Source organism: Cryptomeria japonica, chromosome 5 (genome assembly GCF_030272615.1).
Source record: "Cryptomeria japonica chromosome 5, Sugi_1.0, whole genome shotgun sequence".
NCBI classification, from domain to species: Eukaryota; Viridiplantae; Streptophyta; class Pinopsida; order Cupressales; family Cupressaceae; genus Cryptomeria; species Cryptomeria japonica.
Window position 1 is genome coordinate 337981319 of NC_081409.1, and position 16084 is coordinate 337997402.

Consider the following 16084-nt stretch of genomic DNA (forward strand, 5'->3'; position numbering starts at 1 on the left):
GCCACACAACCTTCATGCAACTCAGTCACCATTAATGCATTTCCAATCCTCTATTGACCTAATCTAAAAATATCAACAACTACCACACTGGAATCCTTTGTCACCAACTTATGTGTATCTGATTCATTCTTAGTTCATTAGGGAGCCTCATGTCTTCATATTCTTCATCTAGATCAGATGATCAAGGTCAGTCGGCGTCCACATAAAACCCTTGTACCAATCGGAATGCACAAGTGTCATAAAAAATCTTCATAAATGACATCCATGCCATTTGGTCAACCACATTCAACTACCACATGAACTATTGTCCTTATCAAGTTACCATTATGTCAACTAAAACACCTCAAATGATCATGATGACCTTAACCTCTGTCATTATGGGATGGTAGGATGCACCATCTTCCTGTTTGAACTTACCCTGTGAGATTCTTTTTCTATCCTTCTACAAGCTACAATATAGAGAGATCCTTCACTTGCTTCATTGTCTTATCCTGCGCAACCATCGCCCATCCATCTTGAGTGGTGTGGGATAGCGGGAGCCATCCCTTACATTATCTCTTGTTTGCCCACAAGCTCATTTTACTTCAGCTTATCTTCATGCAGGATAGCGCTAGACATCTCTCCCTTTACCTTTTTTATCTCACATGACCAATTTGCTTTGGTCATCCATGTTTATGGGATAGTAGGGGATGCAATTGCAATGTTTTTTCTTAAACCCCGTGCGGCTCTTCTTCTTTGGTCTTCCTCGATGCGGGATAGTGGGAGATGTCTTTCATTTAGCCTTTTGTATTATATCGCGAGGTAACAACTCTTTCATCCTTCACAGTGCAGGATAACAAGGAGCCTTGAGCTCCTTTGATTTTTCTTACCCTGTGAGATCTTTCTATCCATCCTTCTACGGTGTGGGATAACGGGATAGACCATTTTCCTCCAACTTCATTATCTCGCAGGGTAATTTAGGTACCTTCTAACTCGTCATTGGGTAGAGGGATGCCTACTCATATATGATGGGCCCCACATAAACACAACACAACATAAGTGATCCACTAAGCCACCAACATGTGAATAGATGGGGACCACTCGAATCCGAAATAGCCTTGTGATTCCTTTGTTCTATCGCTATGAGTTATGCCAATGATCATGCCAAGGGGTCTTCTCTTCATTATTCCTCTATCATAATAGCTTACATTATCTCCATTGTAAGAATTTGTCATTCTACCTTTGTCGATTATTCTGATAGGTACCCCAAGTTTTTGTTTTGGCTGAGCTATACCAATATAGTGATATCGAAACAATTTGTTCTATTAGTATCACACTAAATTCCCACTCCACCTATATTCATATATTCTGATGTGTAGCACCTACTTTGTATTCAACATAGGATAATCTGATAGATAAAACATAATAGAAACTCCACATAACCCGACATCAACCTGACTTATGCCGATAGTAATTTCTTCCACACGACTCGGTGTCGGCCTAGTTATTTCGATCAAACCACTAGAGCAGATATCACCTGCACAACACTTGATCGGATGAGTTATCGCGATATGATCACTTCTGCAACCTACAACACTTGTTTCTTTGCATCCTCTTAGCATCCCTGCAACACTTGTTGACATCAATGACAATAATGCCAATAGTGAATTCACTAGTCCCTTGTTGGGGGAGTTGAAAGGTGACTCTGCAATTTGAAGAAGAAGAATGCAAAATAGGGTGAAAAGATGATATTTTTGTGTGCACAAGAAAATAGTGAATTGGTAGACCGATTTTGGAGGAAGATCTAGCAGAGAAAACTGTAAATAACCTATAGAACAAATATCAAGAAAAAATGGAGGGATTGGGGTGCCCTGCTTGACCTACTCCCAGGGATAAGGCGCCTGACTCGACCCACTCCTAGTAGTTTTAGCTTCGATGAATTGTAGACTGTAGATCTCCACCTACTTTCTCTATACCTAGTTTTCATGGGTTCTTAACCTGTTCCTACACAAAAAGAGGGAAAAAATTGGGTAGAAAGGGTTTTTCTTGAGTCAAACCCTATTTTTAGAATCAACCTTGAAACTGAATTGAAATATACTGGAAAGGAAATCATGTTGACATGTAACAAAGGATAGATATGATAATGAAAATGTCTTATACCTTGATGATGCAAATATTTCTTTGAAGATGATCATAAATGTTGATGCAATAACTTGAATCTACAAAAGACCTAAAAGAAATTCATAGAAGACATGCTTGCATGAAAGTCATTGAAGGTTGCCATAATGAAGAATATGGTGGGATGAAATTCCTTGAATGTTTGAATTGGATTAAATTTCCTCTACTCCCCTTCCCTTCTTCGTCCTTGATTCATGATGCATTTATCTCTCTTAAAATGAGGGAGGATACCTTTCTTATATACCTCTCCCAAGCATTTTAGAGTGCAAAACTCAGAGTAGTCTAACACGGGCAAAGATTTCCTTCTTAACCAAGCTGACTGCTAAATGGTTTGAATTTAGGCCCAAACATTGGGGAACAAGGCAACTTGATTGACTTAATCTCTAGACTGGGTTTCCCTAGGTGCCTTTCTCCCTCCAATGTGGTCCCAAATTGGGACCCGAGGTTCAAATTGGGAAGGAGAAGCCAGAATGAGATGTGGAATTGAGCTGGGATCATCTAGATTGGATGCGAGAGGCCATGCATGCTAAAATAAGGCCTAGATTTGAGTAATAAATTGCATAGGGATTCAATTTATAATACTACAATGCCAACTTTGAATGTTAGAAACATTGATAGTAATGTATAGTACAATAAGTATATCAGGTATAGTTGGAATTATAATCTTTTCCTATTTACATGATTAATTGGAATGCACTAAAAGGGGCATTAAAGTTAGGTCTTCTAGGGTTATGTTCCTTTTTCATTAACTTTTGAGCTTATTGAGAGGAGTATCTTGGGTGTGGGTGTGACGGCTTAGAGTCTTACGAATGAACATAAAATTATTCTTTAGCAACCTAAAGAGATCATTACATTATCATTACACATGTAGATATGTGAATAAGTATATAGTTAGTTGTCATGAATGATCTTACTCAAATTATCTTATATTTTTCTATAACCATAATATGAAATTTCTTTATTTCATGTTTCAAAACAACATGAGTATGATTAGTACAAAACTTTTAAATTCGGATTTACATATGCATGAAAGATTGCTTGTGCATTTAATATACACTAGAATATAAATCAATACATGAAATTACTATTTTGTGTATGAAAAGAAATAAGCATATATATACATTTTGCATGTTTGATAGGTAGAAAATTAATGCATGAAAGGAAAAATGTTAGTCTTCTAAGAATATGCGTGATTTCTTATTATAACATTTTTCAAATAAAGTAGTTTATTTTTATGTGTGTGGTGGGTTTATGTTTTGTTGGGAAAATGGTGTTGTACACCTTGCATAATAATATTTTATTGTTGTATTATTTTATTATTTTGTGAGGTGGACATGGAATTATATTGTAATATCATATTGTATTGTTGCACCTAGGAGCACCTAGATGGATGTGCAACATGTAGAGATTCCCTTAGAATATTCTTGTAACCAGTTGATGAGTTGTATTGATACATTGGTATTGTTATATTATATTTATTTAATATTGGGAAATGTAATTGTGATGAAGTACCCAATATTAAATGTGGGTCAAGGGTAGGTAGGAGAAATATTATATTTTATTGTCACATGGTTTTGATGTAATACCACTTGGTGGTTTTGTGGGAGCTTGTGTTTATAAAAGCAACCACAAGGGTAGTTGTTTGGGTTGGTCAGTTAGACAGATTAGCATTTGTGAAGAAGGAAGCATGGCATGGGCTGTGTGGATTCATGCTTGGTCACATAGAGTGCTTGGTTATGGTCGGGTTTTCAAAGGCTTTCCATAGTTGTATTGTAATAGATGCATTGTTGATAATACATGGTGGATGATGCTTTTGGAGGCTGGACTTTTCCCTCATGAGGGTTTTCCCATGATATATCTTCTCTCACATTTTTATGGGTATGTTATCTATTATTTGCATGTCGATTCTATGTGTTGATTTGATTAAGATCTTAAATCGGTTATGTAGAAATTGTCATAAAGTTGACTACAAGTTTCCTTACATGTTTTAGGATGGGTGTTGAATATCGAGCGACAGAGAAGGTCAATCTCTTTTCAAGATCTTACTAGATTTTATCAAATGCTTTGGCCAAATTTATGTTCTCATTAAAATAGATGAATGAAGCCTATAAAAACTATATTAATATGTTTCTTTGTCATATCCTGATAGTAAGACAATGTAAATTTCCTACAAACAAATTTATGTAGACATGTTAGGTTGAACCGAGTTCCCTCCTACTTGTTGTTTCCAAGTAGCTCGACATTTCATAGAGGGTTAGGCATTCTTCTCATCATGAAGAATACCATGGAAGCATATGCTTCATGGTTGGGTAAAAAATTGACCAAGAAATATTCTCATCTCTCGAGGTTGCAAATGATAGTTGAGGTTGATGGTGTTCAAAGACTCTTGGTTATATTTCATATAGAATTATTGTGTAGTCTTTTACTTGTACATTATTATTGTATTGAGTTAAATTTTGGTATGAGAGTCTAAGTTATACTATTATTTATCTTATTTCATGTGCGGATACCTAGATTTGGCACTTTTACATGTGAGATGTGATATGGCATTTATGTATATATTGGATTTATTTTATTTCATTTCTATATTTATAAAAAATTGAGATATTATTTTATTTGTTAGATAGTTAAAGGAGTGTGGACCTTACATGATAGAGATTTTTTTCTCGAGAATCAAATTTTTTCCTAGTAAAGAGAATATTCATTAACATCAACATGATTTGATGCTAATGTTAGCAATATAAATAGTTTTCTCTACCCCCTTTCTAGCTCTCTTTGGCCTTTTGACCTGTTTTGGTAAATCAACCATAAATTGGGCATACAATGTCAAAATAAGGTGAATGAGATATCATAAAAAAACTAGTATTAAGCTAGATCTAGTTGTTCAAGAATTTTTCTAAAATTTTGCTCATGTCTCTTGTTATTCCTAGTTAAAGTTTGATCTTCATTTTCTTCTTCCAAACTCATTTTTTTTCCACAATCTTTGATTTTTGTCATTCTTACAATTTTAGAAAGGTATTTCAGAGCTCTTGAAATCAATTTATGCACATTTTCTAGGATCTATACGTTGTATATTTTATTCAATTTTTTTATGTTTTCACTTTTTAGTCAATTACTTGGACGTCTTGAAACTTGAAAAGAATATATTTGTGGGAGATGTATTATTTGGTTTGATTTATTGAGGTCTACCTTTTTTCATTTTAGGGGATATCATGGTTTTTGGTTCATCATTCTATTATCATCCTAGTGAAGGGTAATTATGACTTTTGGTAAAAGGGAATCCTAAAACGTCATAGATTGCTTGATTTTTTGCCTTATGTATATGGAGTCATCCCTAAAATAGCTACATAGGGGAATGCCTATGTTTAGAGGATCATCATTGACCATGTTGTAGGAGTTATTTTTTCTAATGTTAATTTTAACACTATGTGTGCTTTATCAAACATTGATTATCCCCACACTCTTTGGAGTTACCTTTGGGAGATCTATGGAGAGCCTCATAGCTCTCTATTTCCAGAGGATATTACAGTAGATTGTCTCATTCCCCTTCTACATTTATATTGTATACCTTATGATCCTTGTACTTTTGAGATGCTTGAGTTGATCATAGGTCTTGCATATTTTGATGGATTAAAAGGCTTGTCTCCTAGTTCTCACTCCTCATATTGAGACCCCATTGATTTAGTGCAACAAGACATCCATCTTCTTCTAGACACAAACACTTCGGATTCATACCTTGTAAATATATCATCCTGTTTTGTGGAGTCTCAAATTACAAATTTGGAAGATTATCTTGAGGGTAATTATATCCTCTGTTTTTACTGTGAGAGTTGAGAAATACAACACCACAGGAGCCCAAATGATCTCTACAAGCTGAATAAACCTATTACAAGGAGAAGCAAGGAAGAAACAAAGGAAAAAAAAATACACAGAAAATATGCTCAAAAAGATGAGAGCTCAATATTCACCAAAATGTGTAATGTGATAATGGAATAATACAAAAGAAAATAATTTAACCTCTAATAGGTCAAGAAACCCTAAAAGGGAAAAACCTACGCTTGCACATAATAATTAATAAAATAATTAATTATTATGCACCTAATGTTAACTTAAGTGTAAAAGAGATAAAGGGAACTTAAATAATTAAACAAATTTAATTTAATTAATCAAGTAAAGACCCGATTACTCTAACACCCCCCCTTAAGCTAGACTTAGGGAGAAGCTAAAACCTATAACAACTACTGAAAGAAGGAAAGATGGGTCCCAGCAACAAGGCCTAATTAGGTATCGAAATACAATGAAATCTCTATGAAATGGAGAAAAAGAGAAAACCACATGGGAAAAAACTCTACTCCAAAAAGAGATGGAAAAGAACACCACTGAAGCAGGAAATAGCTACAAACACTATCAAATAGTAACTGCTGATCTGAAGAATCTCCACTGAAATAGAACATGACCAGGTAGAGAAGACTATAATTTGCATGAGTGCCCTCAAATGACACTACTCGAATCAGATGGAAAACAAAGGCAAACAATTGAACTCAAAGATATAGATGGTATGAGAAACTAACGCCTAAAGAGCTGATGAATTGAACCATGGAAGCATTAGAACCAACAGGACAAACCTCCCCATAATGCTGAAGAGGGAGAGGGATATGGATAGGTACACTAAAAAGATCAACCAACAAGAACTGCACGACGAAGAACTAGGAACATCGAAGGTGCTGAGAAAGTACATAGTGTCGTGGAAGGAACACTCACTTGACACACATCATGAGGTGAATTTCGTGGAAGGAACACTCACTAGAAAAAGGTAGATGGAAAACAAAATGCAAACATCAACCCCCCCATGGCACTTTAGAAGTAGTGCATGTACAATAAGACACAAGATGTGCAAGATCGCAAGTAAACAATGCATGATGGCACTTTATCTCAGTGTGTTTGCATAAATGAAATGCTACAATGATAAGAAGACTGGAAATAGAAAGAACAACCAAAACCTAGACATCCTACTCAAAGAAAGAGATCCCAGGACTTGAAACATCCATGATATTTACCAGAGTGCTGAAAAGCAAAAAAATGAATAAAATATCCTTGGACTAGAATTTGGAAAGAAAACTCATATGGCTAGAAAGTACACAGAACAAGATTTCCAACAATATAAGTTTTCAAAAAATGGAGTTCGAATTCTCATTCTACGACCTCGGAAGTGCAGAAAAGAGACCCCACTTTGAATGGAAAAAAGTATAGTCAAATAGAAAAATTGGAAAAAAATTTCAACACTACGAGGTCCGGCTCGGAACTAGCTTTCCGACGCCTATTCATTTTCGAAAAAATGACTCCGTGTCCCCAAGTTATGACAAAAAAACCAACCCCTCTCCTTCAAAGGCAAGAAAGAAGGGCAATGGTGGCTGTTTGGTGGCAGGGCCAGGTGGAGGTAGCCTGTGGGTGGCGCTCTGGTGGTGGAGCAACTGCTGGGTGGTGCAGAGGCGGTCGGGTGGTGGTTTCTAGTGGCCACGAGTGGTAGAATCTAGCGGCCATGGGCGAGAAAGGCGGCTGTGGGCGGAGCGAAGGCCGCAGGTGGAGTGGAGGTGGCCAGGGTGGAGAGAGGTGGCTGCAGGCAGTGAATGGAGGTGGCTGCAAGTGGAGCAGTGGTAGTCAGAGGTCGGCGGGGCCGGGAAGCGGGGACCGGCGGTGGACAACTCTAGCAGCAGGTTTACGCCAACTCTAGTAGCAGGTTTACGAGCCAGGGGACAAAGGGACCTACAAAGCCTGGTACCGCAGGTACCTTGTAATAAATGCCCCCCCTTTTAAAACAAATCCGTCCACTTTTTAAAAAAACTTTTTGCCAATTTTTTGAATTTTTTTTTATTTTTTATTTTTGACCAAAAAATCAAAGTTCATCCTGCATACCGTAAAAAGGCAAAAAAAAAGAATTTATTTTTCTCAAACTATGTGCCAAGGTCGTACGACCTGGTAAAGAGAAAAAATATACCCCCAGAGGCTCAAGTGACGAAATTGGTCAAGTTTTATATGACCATTGACCATAGGGGTTTTAGGGCCTTCTGAGTACGATGGTGAGGTCCGTTTAGGCCCAAAGTGATTAGAATAAAAGGCCTATCCCTAGGTTCATAAAAAAACTTCTAAAAAAATCCCAGATCTGCTTCCAATGCAAAATACTCAAAACAAGAATAGGTAGCTACAGATCTGAAGCTCTGATACCATGTGAGAGTTGAGAAATACAACACCATAGGAGCCCAAATGATATCTGGAAGCTGAATAAAACTCCTGTTACAAGGAGAAGCAAGGAAGCTACAAAGGAAAAACAAATACATAAAAAATATGCTCAAAAAGATGAGAGCTCAATATTCACAAAAATGTGTAATGTGATAATAGAATAATACAAAAGAAAATAATTTAACCTCTAACAAGTCAAGAAACCCTAAAAGAGAAAACCCTAGGCTTGCACATAATAATTAAGAAAAGAATTAATTATTATGCACCTAATGTTAGCTTAAGTGTAAAAGAGATAAAGGGAACTTAAATAATTAAACAAATGTTTAATTAATCAAGTAAAGACCCTTCTACATGTATATTGTATACCTTATGATTCTTGTACTTTTGAGATGCTTGAGTTGATCACAGGTCTTGCATATTTTGATGAATTAAAAGGCCTGTCTCCTATTTCCGACTCCTCATATTGAGACCCCATTGATTTAGTGCAACAAGACATCCATCTTCTTCTAGACACAACCACTTTAGATTCATACCTTGTAAATATATCATCCTTTTTTGTGGAGTCTCAAATTAAAAATTTGGAAGATTATCTTGAGGGCAATTATCTCCTCTATTTTTAAAACCTCATTAGTATTGTGAGTTCATCTCCATTGCCCATGGAGCTTTTTCTTCATTAGTTTAATATAGTCCTAGATTATCACCTTCTACATTGATTAGGAATATACCTAATTGGTTTATGGCATCATCATCCTTCATTAAAAAAATAAAAAACTGATCACTTTCTCAATGCACACATCATTTGGATTTGGATTTCTAGTTCTTCTAGTTTATGGAAATGGCCTCTTTAATGTCTAGCGGATTTATTTCTTCCTAAGGAAAGAAATATTGTTTGTAGGTAGTGGATCTTGATCTTTCTTCAAGATTTCATCATCGACACATGACCCACTTCTCCATGGGAGGATTCCTATTTTATTTTCTCTCTTCACTGGGCAACATTCATTGTACTTGTGTGACAAAACAATCCTTAGGGGTCACATTAAGTCCTTCTATCCCTCTTTCACTAGTACATTTATTATATTTTCTATTTTGGAGTGGATTTTTTCCCATGTGGTTTTCTCCTTTTCTTCAAGTATGAGAGATTTATTTGGTTTGTCATGGGTACCTTATTAGGCATTGTATTTAAGCCCACCCATACATCTTCTTAGGCATCTTTTAAGGTTTTATCTTATCTAATTAGGTCTTTTATTTCTTTATTATACTTAAGCTAAACTTAGTTTGAGTACATCTCTATATTTAGATTGAGCTAGCTATAGGCCAAGTTGTATCAAGTCATATGATTAAGATACTCTTCATGCTCTAATTTAATCTTTCTCTAGGGTTTAGGTCTAGGTTTTCTTTACCCTTCCTATAGGGATCCATTTTTTTATTGTAATCAATAAATTTTATGTGAATTAATAGAATTATTAGGTTGTTGAGAAAATATAGCTTTCTTAATCTCCATTTATGATAGGTATTTTTCTTTCAGATGATTGTTGGGCTTGTGGTGTTCAATTAGTAACTCCAACTTTCTCTTTTATATGTTGGTCATCAGCCTACTTTATGACAAATGAAATCATGGTCTTAAATATACCTATTTTATATATCAAATTCTTCCCCATGACTTCCTTTTTCTTTGATTAATACTTATAGCACATGGAAAAATGTCATCATGATGTTCAATATCATGTTGCATCGTATCATATGTTATAAAAAACATAAATTTTCTCAAAATCATTATTCATATCATGTACCTTAATGATTATTCATCTTCTCCATAATTCTCCCATCATTTATTATCAAACCTCTCCAACTCTATCTTTCTCATTCATTCATAACTATCTAGCATTTTTTCTATCTATTTTAAGAGTACACTTGTATTCTTTAATCTTTTGTACCTCCCCAATGGGAAATCAATAAATCATCCAATTAATCTTAAAATTAATTTACCAATTCCTAGGTCATGATCCTCTTTTGTCACTAGTTGCCTATATATATTTTTAGTAAAATGTCATTATGTCACAACAACATGTAAAAGAGGGCTAAAATGTATAAACATATTTTTGACCATCTCCTAACATCATCTAGCTTTTTAACACCATGTTGCATCCTAGTCACAACCCACTCCCATTTCCTAGTCCCTTTCTAAATTCCCCTTTTTATTTTCCCATATTATGCTAAAATAAATAAAATCTCCATAAATTCACATTTAAAATACATAATTAAAAATAAATTTTAATATCTATTTATCTATTTCCAAATCATAAAATTACCCATTATCCATTTCCAATAAATAATGAAATACAAATATCTATATATAACCCCTTCTATTTCTCCTAACAATGTGTAAGCCTCTGATATATACATAACTTTTGTTAACTCATCTCATGACATCACATCGTACTCCCATTTACCACCAATCCCTAGATATTTGATACTAATTTCTAAATATATTGTCCATCAAAATGGATTAGATATAATGGTGGAGACTTGATTTAGGTCACTTTTGTAGTTCCAAATCTAACTACAAAAACTTTAAAATTGAAAAATTTGAATTGTTGCCTTGTTGATCACTTCATAGCCATTGTAAGATAACCTAGCTTACATTTTGGTAATTTGTGGGCTTGGTTGTATTTATGAAATCCGTACAAATGTACTCAAATAATGCAGAATAATCAAGGATTATCATCTTGGAGTTATCAAGAAGCACACTAAGATTTCATTGATAGTGACATTATCCTAGGTTTGTTGGACATAATTTTGTTATCTCTATGCCTTTCACTCAAATTTGTAATATTGGTTTCTAGGAGTTTGATTTAGAAGTACTTGACCCTCACAATCTAATAATTTCTCAAAGATGTTTGTAAAGAGTACCTAACCTTACACTTCTAGACATTAAAATTAAGATGAATAGATTTAGGTTGTAATAACTAGCAAAATCAAGGCAACAAGTTACAAAATTACTTCCATGCATTATGACTAGTTCTACACTTGTGGGTATAACTTTCATGCACCTTGGATGTGACCTAAACATTGCATAGTAAACATATATGTTAACAATAGAGATCAAAATTTCAAAACCATAAGAAAATACTTTTTGACATCTAAACAAAAGACTTATATAAAAATTATACTTAAATACCCATCTATTTAATCAATTTTGCATACTCGAGTCTAACTCTATAATTACTTAATTCAAACTAACTAGATAACTTGGAAATGGATGTTTTAATTTTTATGTTTTTGATTTATATACAATCATATCATCTCTTCCCAAAAAAAAATTGTACATTGTTAAAACTTGTCTAAGAACTAGGTTTTGCCTCATTTAATCATTAGAAAATCTATCTTTTGGTTTTCACACGAAAAAATTTCTTAATTATTAACCTGTACTGAAATTTTGAACACTTAAAATCTTGAATATTTAATCGTTTTAACCATCCAATTTTCTTATTTTTTTCTTTTTATTTAGGGGAATCGGTAGGGGCAGCTCAATGACTTGGGGCTTGCTTGACTTCTTACACCTAGCTCATAACTCAAGACAAGGCGAGCTCATCCTTATAAACCCCTCTAGTTGTAGATCTGCCCTGTGCAGACCTATAAGTAAGTAAACAGAAGTGGAGAAAATTGATCTCACGACTTATATGAGATGAACCCAAAACCCTTAACTAAATACACCACCTCCACCTCTTCGAACTTTTAATTACACAATTTTTAAAATAATTTACAAATTAATGGAGAAACCGTTTAACAAAGAGTTTTAGCCAGTCACCTCATTTTCCGAAAAGCCCTCTTAGGGAATATGCTCTTGGATATGCCCTTGGGTGGAAAAATGTGTGTGATGAGCATCATATTTGCTTGGCTGAGAATTTCTTGCCTCAAATCTATTTGAGTCACAGAATATAATCTGCAAGCTGTTATTGCATGCTGTGAAGCATATTACTAATTGCCCATTACCCATTCCAGCTCTTGACTATCAATGAACACTCGAGACAAAAAGAATCGGATCGTCAAAATACAGAAGAATGTACTGCTTTCTCATCTATCTGGACGAGGTATATGCTGCTTTTTTGAGGATATCCTTTTATTTTATCTATTTATATCTCTCTGTTATGCTTTGGATATGGTGTGGATAACTGTTATTAGTTTGTGTGCTCAGCATTTGCTGAGCAGCTCTTCTTTGGCTGAAAAGAATACAGATTTTGCAGGGGATTAAGAGATTGATAATGTGGTCTCGGTTATCTAGTCTAAATCTGATTCTGCCAAAGGAGAATTGCTCCTCAACTGCTAAGCACAAACATGCCCAATAATTTTTATTAGTTTCAATGGCTATGATACAGTTTTGATAGCTTTGGGTTTTAGGGGGACTAGATATATCATTATTGTAGTTAAGAGGATAGAGGTCTTAATTTCTGATTATAGTTCCTGTAGATCTAAAAACCAGGGTAGGTCATGGAAAATTCTTAAACTAAGAGAAATTTTAACATATCTCAAAAGTAAACTTAGGTGGTGGAAAATTCGATTAATACTGTAAGTTATAGGTAGTACGTTTGTTGAAAATTTTGGAAAATGATTAATGTTTTTTTATATGATAAAAAACTTGTGTTTTTGAATGAGGGATTATAAGTTTGAATCTTAGAGGGTAGGATATGTATTATTTATTGCCTCTTATATTCTGAAAGTATTACCACCTGTAAATTCAAAATCAGCTCTCCTGATATCATAAATTATAAAAATTTTCCATTTCATACAAAATAGAACAATTACCAAATAAACCACCCTGATTTATTACACTTATTAACTTCCAATTATTAGTTATTTTAGTAAAAAGTACATCCAGTTTGCTGGATAGATAGAGGCATCTCATTAGGGCAACGTCTGATTTTTGGTAGAAACAACATCTATCATGCTATATAGACGTTACCTCTGTGATGAGCACTTCTGTAAATAAAAATGTAGTAATATATCTTTGAATCGACAGCATGGCAAATAGTTGTGAAGGATTGATGATATGTAGGTTGTACACTGAATTAACCGACTATTTTGGTAATGTTGCTCATGTCTGTTAGGGGTGTATGGCACTACCTAAAAGAAAAACATGAAGCAGCCTCGTGGACTTCTCTGGTAATTGTAATATTGGTGCCCTAAATTTCTGGTTTTGATCTTTAATTTTCTCATTTTTGAAAGTTTGGATAATCCTTGAAAATTAATATGATTTCTTTGTTTTTCAACGACCTTTACACAGGATGGCTTGATAAGAAACCATCACCCTGTAACAATAGCGACTGATAAGCTGGACAACAGGAAAAGAAGATAATGGTATGTACTAAATCTTCTTCCTATTACATGGTCCTTAGTTGCTCTTGTTTAGCTTAGCTATAGTGCTGTATATATGTATGTGTATAAATGTTAACAACCAAAGCTTTCGTCTAGCTAATGAATGTTGTAGCATAAAAGGAGGAGCATGCCAAATTTGTAATGATCTTCTGGTTCCCAGGTGATGTGTTGCTGGTAATTGTTTTTCTACTTTTATATTTGTTTTCTGCAGTAATTAGTTGCAGAGGATACCTATTTCGAAGTTGTCTGGACTTTCAAATTGCATGTTGTTATTTCTCAGTCTCATCATATGTTTTCTTAGTCTTTATAAAGAGCATTTTGCAATAGTGGCTCAATGCTTTGAAATGTTTTAAGGTTTTTGGATTTTCACAGGCATATCTTCCTCAGACAGAATGTTCTATGCTTTGCTACAGAATAAGACGTGTAGTGAGAGAGGCCCATTCTGCAGCTCTCTAATCGTAACTATAAAACAGTAGAAGAATCAAATCCCTCCAAAAATTCCTTCTAAGAGAGTTGCCAGAACTTATTTGACGGTGAAATTTATATAGAGTTCTATATATGTTTTGAGATTGCAACCAACCTTTAGCCAATAGCTATTCTGAATTAGAGGCAGTGTTGAGATGAAAACGGCGATTCAGTTCTTAGGATGCATCAGTGTAAATACATATGAAAGTAATTTATACATTGATGCATCTAAAAATAAATAAAAATGGATAGCGATTCCCATCTAGAGATCATGGCAGTAATCTGGAAGAATAGAAAAGCCTGATAAATACATACAATTAAGACTACAGAAATTAATGGACTTCATTCTTATTTATGCAATATCCCCATCGAACCTTTATATTTATCACAAGAGAGTACTTTACTAGGTGGACCCACAATTACCAAATTATCTAAGTCATCACTATTACAATATCCAAAAAAAGCCAGGATCACATCCATATGCAAAGCCACCTTCAAACCCCTTGCAATATCCTTCAATAAGTGTTATTAACATTATGCAAGTAGTGATCAAGAATAATATACATCAAATTGATGAACCACATCTTCAATATTATCATCAATCAGAAAAGATCTAGTCATATTTGACAACATCAATGAACAAAAAAAATTCTTATCCACGTCAAAATAATTTCTCCTTCTCCATGTATGCCTAGGGTCGAGTAGAAGATTTTCTATAGATGGGAAAATCCCCATGCTAATATCCCCATCCATGTCTTGTGTGAGATCCCAAATTCTTAACACCTAGTGACAAAGCTTTGGATTTTTATTTCCGTCTATACATACACCATAAATTAATCGTCTCTCTTTTCTCCCAACCCCAAATTTAAAGCCTTTTGTGGACGCCATATGCCATAGCACCACAAACCATAAATAACATATAATGCCACCAACCCTACCTATAACCAAAATACATAACATCCATCATTGCTTTTACTTGAATGAATGAGAATGTTCATCATCTCATCCCATAAATTGTCCCTTTATAGAAATAATATCATTACCTTACCTATCACATGCTACCTATCCTACCCATTATTGGGTGATTAAACATTTATATCCTCATGAATAAGTCTCAAGGCCTCCATTGAATACCCATTACATCAATAATTATTGGACTATCCTTCCTTCCTTCTTAATCCCATACACATATTGGCAACCTAGTTAATAAAAGGCAACCTCATCAAAATAGGTCACTAAGTATTTGATTAAATAGTTTGTAACAACCAATTATGATTTCCCTCCACTATTCATTATGATAGTGACAAAATTAGAGTTATCTTCTACCCATAAAATATATTATAATATTTTTCTTTAACCAAGGACAACCCACATAACAAGACCCTATCTTCTACCATGCTTTTGGTGTCCATTTCAAAATTAAAGGCTAAGATGTCAAGGGACTAACCTTGTCATCCTCTTCTTTCCTCACTAATATTACCTTTTCTTTCATTTTCAATGTTTAATTTTTCCCAACTAGAACTAGGATAGCTCTAGTTATTAATATTATCTTGTTTAGGTTTTCCTAAGGGGAAGTTGTCAAGCCAAATAAGTTGTGGCCTAGTGTCAACCCAACCTTTCTCCTCGAGGTCTCAATACTCAAATCCTCTCCCTTAACATAGCTAACTCCTTAATATTAGATTCCATATCATCCAAAATCCTTTTCACCAATAATTCTCTATCTCAAAATATTCTTATATTCCTTTCTATCCAAATATTCCAACTGACAAGTAGGAGAAATTAGTCCCAAATGATAGTCAACCTACTACTTTTGATCTTCAAATTTTACCTAGATAAGTGAAAAGAAATATTA

At 34.5% G+C, this 16084-nt stretch overlaps 1 long non-coding RNA gene across 1 annotated transcript; it reads left to right on the plus strand.

Annotated features, from left to right (window-relative positions):
• The first annotated feature begins 12332 nt into the window (after positions 1-12332).
• LOC131034090 (uncharacterized) lies at positions 12333-15606 on the plus strand. Its single transcript, XR_009103738.2, has 3 exons — positions 12333-12485; positions 13500-13554; positions 13676-15606. It is a non-coding gene; the product is annotated as an uncharacterized LOC131034090 (long non-coding RNA).
• The last annotated feature ends 478 nt before the right edge of the window (positions 15607-16084 follow it).